Consider the following 5,883-nt stretch of genomic DNA (forward strand, 5'->3'; position numbering starts at 1 on the left):
GTATGTATTATTTTTTCCTAAATTTTTTAAAATAAGATTTTTAAAATGTAATCTCTTAGTGAAAATAAAATTATAAAAGGTGTTTGCATTTCTAGGTTTTTAAATTTTATCACTTAAGTTTTTTATTTCATACCTGAAAATAGGCCCCCTAATTCCACTTTTATGGGTGATTCTCCAATCAAAGTTAAGATTTGACTTAAATAGTTAAGTACATAAAAGTACATTTGGTTATTTTCTCATTATTCTTCCTGTTATAAATAATGGTACTTATTTTTACTCATAGACTATCTGCCAAGTTATCATCTTTGTACTATATGTATGTGGGGGTTGGAGGTAGTGGTGGGATAGGTTTGTTATCTAACCAACACAATCTCCAATACATAAACTTTCACTTCCATTCTTCTTCCTTTATCTTCTTTCTTTTCTCTTTGTTCCCTGTATATTTCTAAATATTACATCCCAAACTTTCTGATTTACTGAGAACTTTTTCCGAAACAGTAAGTTCTCCCTCCTAAAATATGTAGGAGAAGAGCCACATGTGAACAGGATTCGGTAGGGCAAGGCCTTGATGAGAAACCTGGGAGATAAACAGATAAATGTTATCCCCATGATCTTCATGAGGAAAAAAGGTAAATGCCTTGTAACAATCACATTTTGAGTAGAGTGGGAGCCAGTGTCTCCTTCCTCTTGGTGTGTTTCCGTTTCCATCATCCTGCAGTGCTTGGGTAACCAGCATCTCATTTCTTATTGCTCATTTGAGTGTACACACGGAAATATCTGGATACTGGTTTTATAGATGACTGATAAAGGTTAAGTCCTTTTCTAAAGGATATTCAGCAAATATGGTAACTCTGAGCTTCACCACCAAAAACATCCTCAGGTGAAATGCTAACTTATGATTTGATAATATTGGTCCTATGTAACATTTTTGTGTGGAGTATTCTAATGCAGTTCAATGTTTTGTTACATTTTTCCTCAATGTTTGCTATCTTCCTTGCAATTTTAATACATCTGAAATGATGTGGCAGAAAAATCAGTATTTGAAAGGGTCTGGCACTATTTCTATAAGAATATTATGTCCTTTTAAAAAAAAACGTGGAGATATGAATATCAGATTCTTTTTTACATTGATCTAGTGCAAGAATCTGGTATTCTTAATCAACTGTAAGCCAGAAAGTTTATTAATAAACCTAGAAATTGGAAAAGCTCTTAATACAACCTTTTAAAAATCATTAAATCGTTGGGGGTGGGAGGAGATGGTTATCTTTAATATAAGAAAAGAGATTACTATAGCAAATATCACTGCTTGGGAGCAATTAACAATATAAAAAATGCTATTGTTGATTATTATTTAACTTCTTTCATAAAAGGACTCCAATCTTATAAAACAGTCTGTGGAGGGGGAGGCACCTGAGGAAACAGCAATGGTTTTTTTTCAGATGTTATCATCTGGCAATAAATGCTTAAGGTCACAGGCCCTGTTAATCTTTACGAAGATCAAGAAGCTTCTGATAGTAAAAAAAAATCTGGAATTACCTTTGACAAGTTAACATTAGGACATCAGTGTGTGGGAATTTGATTACTTATCATCTCCACCAGAGGGTGTGTGGGCTGGGAAAGGATGTCCATCATTAGCTTCTCCTTAGCAGGTTTAATAAAATAAAGGGAGAGGATAAAAGTTACTTGTTCAGATAAGAGCAAGGAATTACCCAGACATCAATATCAGCCCTGCTTTTTCCTGACCTCCTGCAGTATAGATAAGGAACACTAGGCTAAATATAATTAGCATTTTCTTTCAGAGAATAGAGTGAGCACTGTAGAGGGGAAGGCAATTGGGGGCTGGGTGAAATATGTGAAAGGATTAAGCAAAGAAAGAAAAAATACTCTTAGGCACAGATAACAGTATGGTGATTACCAGAGGGGCAGAGTTGGGGGAGGTAGAAGAGGGTAAAGGGGGGACAAATTGTAATGGAATGAGACTTGGGGTGGTGAAAACAATATACAGAGGATGTATTAGAATTGTATACGTGAAACCGGTATAATTTTATTAATGTTACCCAAATAAATTCAATTAAAAATAAACAAAACTAGCATTTTCAGAAATGTAATAATGTTTAATTGTAAAAGTATTGATAGTGTCAATGTACTCTAGACCTTAGGGTTTTTTCAGTGTGATAACTACCCATTAAACACTGCTCAGATGTTTATCACTTTGGTGTATCACTGATGATAATTCTCCCTGGAAAGTATTAAAATTGCCCCACTAGTGTTTCAACTCCTTCAGTTACGTGTTCTTCATTTGGATGCACTGCCACAGAATTACTCCTTAACTCTTCCCTCCACCCCTTTTTTTCTTTTCTTGGCTAAATTCTAATTACTCAGATTTCAATTCTTGGATCTTTTATATCTTTGCAGTCACCACTTCTCACCACAGAGAATTCTGTTTCTATTTAGTTATAAGTTCAATTTATGAACAGTCACCCACCGCCCCTCATATGTGGCTCCTGTCCTAGACTACATCGACACAGATGTCGGACTTGAACACTCTCCTTGGTTTCCTCCCCTCCCCTGCCCTCCCAAAAAGCAAAGCCCAGCAAAAACAAAACTTCACACTCAAGGCCTTCTTCCTTTCAGCCACTGACTTTATTGCATAGGAAGAGAAAGAAATATTTCAGCAAAAAAACAAAGTACAACTATAATAGGACACTACACATTTCTATTTTCAAAAGTCCTGCTGTTCAGCCCTAGAGAGTCTCCTCGACCTTTTTCTGCTGCTCCCCCAGGCTTATGCCACTGCACCAACTCCATGCTCCCTACTTGGAGGTTAGTGCTTCCTGGAGTTCCAAATTCTCCCTATTACGTAGAGCCTCTTCTGACTCGAATCATAAACTTAGGCCCTTAGTCAAACCAACTGAGTTTTTCAGTAGAAGAAGGTGGGGAGTTCATTCAATAGGATTTGCCTACCTTAGAAGTTGTAAATAGCATTTTCCCCATCCATTACATCCTGGTTTGGATTTTTAGTGACAGTGTGGCAATGGTATTGCAGTTTGTTGTTTTTTTTAATGTCATTTATTCTAGAGCTTATAGATCTAGGACAGAACTACCTCATAAGGAGTAGGACACCCAAAAAGAACAAGGCTTTGTGCAAGTGCAGTTTGGTTTCAATGTTCCAAACAGCTGTGGTGCTTTAAAAAAATAAAAAAGACCTTGATAAATACTGTTCAAGGTCTGTTCTTAACAGCAAATGGCCTTGATCTTGGCTATTGGGTCCAGAGCTGAGCAGGCTCTGTAGGGAACCTACTGGCGCATGTTGACTTTGGAGGCTTTACAGCTCTTTAGTGAGAAAAGGCTTGCCATTTCTAATATGCACACAAACGCACACTTCATTTCTACTGATATCTCCCTGTCCTATTGATACAGTTATGAGTCTGACTTCCTTTGTGTATAAATCTAAGTTTTGAAAAATATGCCATTTAAAGTAAACAGAGCAAAAGGTTGGAAATAAATTTAATTAACCCATCTCAGTATAACCAACTTTGATTTCTCCTGCTTTTATTTGAGATATATTTTTTAAAAATCATAGAACTTAATGTGTGGCCAATATAACATGAACCAAGGTGAACTGGAGGCTGGAGTGTAGAGGAAGTTCTCTCTATCTGTCTTTGGCTTCAGTTAACCAACCAACAAAAACAGCATGGCCCATCATATTACATGCTTGAACCAGTTTTTCAATTCAGTTTTAGTAGTTTAAAATCATGGTAATGTGCCCTGGCAGGTGTGGTTCTGATGGTTGAGCGTCGTCACATGTACCAAAAGGTTTTTGGTTCTATTCCCCATCAGAGCACGTGCCAGGGTTGTGGACTCAATCCCCAGTAGAGGCATGCAGGAGGCAGCCAATCGACGTTTCTAACATCCAAGTTTCTCTCCCTCTCCCTTCTTTTCTCTCTCTCCAAAAATCAGTAAAAACACATTAAAAAAAATAAATCATGGCAATGAGCTCATCAGGTTACATGTTTGAAGTTGTTTATTTCTCAAATGTCTGTGTCTCCTATAGATTTCTCTAGGAGCAAGGTAATATATAAATGCAGCATGGCTTAGGCGCAGGGGTGGGGAACATCTGGCCCATGGGCCACATAAAACCCACAAAATCGTTTGGTCTGACTCTGCCAAGGCATCGGGGGTGAGTTAATTAAATGTGTGATCAAATATAGCAGGCTAATTTTTAAGTTGAAAATTTTGTATGGTCTTCGAATGATGTTATAAATATCCATATGGCCCTTGTCAGAAAAACGGTTCCCCAGCCCTAGTGGGGGAGAGAAAATGACTCTAACCTGGATCTTATTCCTTATGCCACCATTTAGCATCAGTGAGACCTTAGACAAGTCACTTCACCTCTGTAAAGTGTTATACAACAAAATAAATGATTATGCACCTCTCACCAATTGAGTTAAGGCAATCCTTGCATGACTCTCTACTGACTGTGAAATAGGGATCATTTCTTTTAGTTCTAAAATTTGTTTATATCTTAAAAGGTATAGATAGTACTTTTTACAAAATTTGAAATGTGATGAAAAATAAAGTCACTATATTGTTCTTAGAATCATCTCCCAAAACTCCTCTCAACATTTAATCATAATAATAATGTGATGATTTGGAAGCCTATTTATTTCAACCAAAACAGGAACTCAATGTTGATGGGTCCTTGAGAAGATTCTTTCAATTTTGGAATGCTTTGAAGATTTCTGGAGGCTTGTGACCAGAATGCCAAGAGGTAAAACAAGTATAGATGCAGCATATTAGTCATTTATATTCTTAGTTAAGTATTACTTGAATTTTTCTTTGGATGAATTATCTACACTAATAAAAGAGAAAGATGCAAATTGACTGTACCTCCGTGATGCCCACCAGCCAATCAGGAGTGGGTATGCAAATTAACCCACCATTTTGTTGGGTTAATTTGCATACACAGGCACAGAATGAAGACTAAAGGCTCCGCCCGAGGGAAGACTGAAGACTGAAGGCTCCGCTGTGGCTGGAGCCAAGCCTGAAGGCTGAAGGCTTGGCTCCACTGCAGCCTGGGTCCCGGGTGCCAGAGGAAAACCGGTGCCAGCAGCCAGGGAAAGGAAGGCCTGTTGCACAAATATTCATTCAACAGGCCTCTAGTCTATATAATAAAAGCCTAGGCGACCATTACGGTGCAGTGACTAGAATAACCAGTTGCTATGATACTCACCACCAGGGCTCCGACACTCAATGCAGGAGCTGCCCCCTGGTGGTTAGTGCGCTCCCACAGGGGGAGCACCGCTCAGCCAGAAGCCAGGCTCACGGCTGATGAGCTCAGCAGTGGTGGCGGGAATCTCTCCTGCCTCCACGGCAGTGTTAAGGAGCAAGCAGCGAGGCAGTAAGGAGCAGCGAACAAGCGGGTGGTAAGGAGCGAGGGTTCCTGGACTACAAGAGGGCACAGGCCAGGCTGAGGGATTCTCTCCTTCACCCCCGGTGCACAAAATTTGTGCACCAGGCTTCTAGTCTGTCTTATATTTAGCTAAGGTTAACTCCATCTATGCTTTTCTCCCCATTTTCCTCACTTTTTGAGAGATGTCTAAAATGTGTTTTTCTGTTTCAATTTTGATCTCTAGAGAAAATTCTTAGTCTGCAGAAGTCAGTACTGTTTGAGCATATCCAAGCTCATAGCTGTACTTAACCCGTTGTACTCAGAAAGCAGAATTCTAGGAGGTCAGGCTTTGGTAACCTAGCCTTTGTTGTTAATCCTCACGCGAGGATATTTTTACATTGATTTTTTAAAATTAAATCTTTATTGTTGAAAGTATTATATATGTCCCTCCCCCTACCCCCATTGATTCTTTCTAGCCCACCTCTGTCCCC

This window comes from Plecotus auritus, assembly GCF_963455305.1.
Source record: "Plecotus auritus genome assembly, chromosome: 11".
Taxonomy (NCBI): domain Eukaryota; kingdom Metazoa; phylum Chordata; class Mammalia; order Chiroptera; family Vespertilionidae; genus Plecotus; species Plecotus auritus.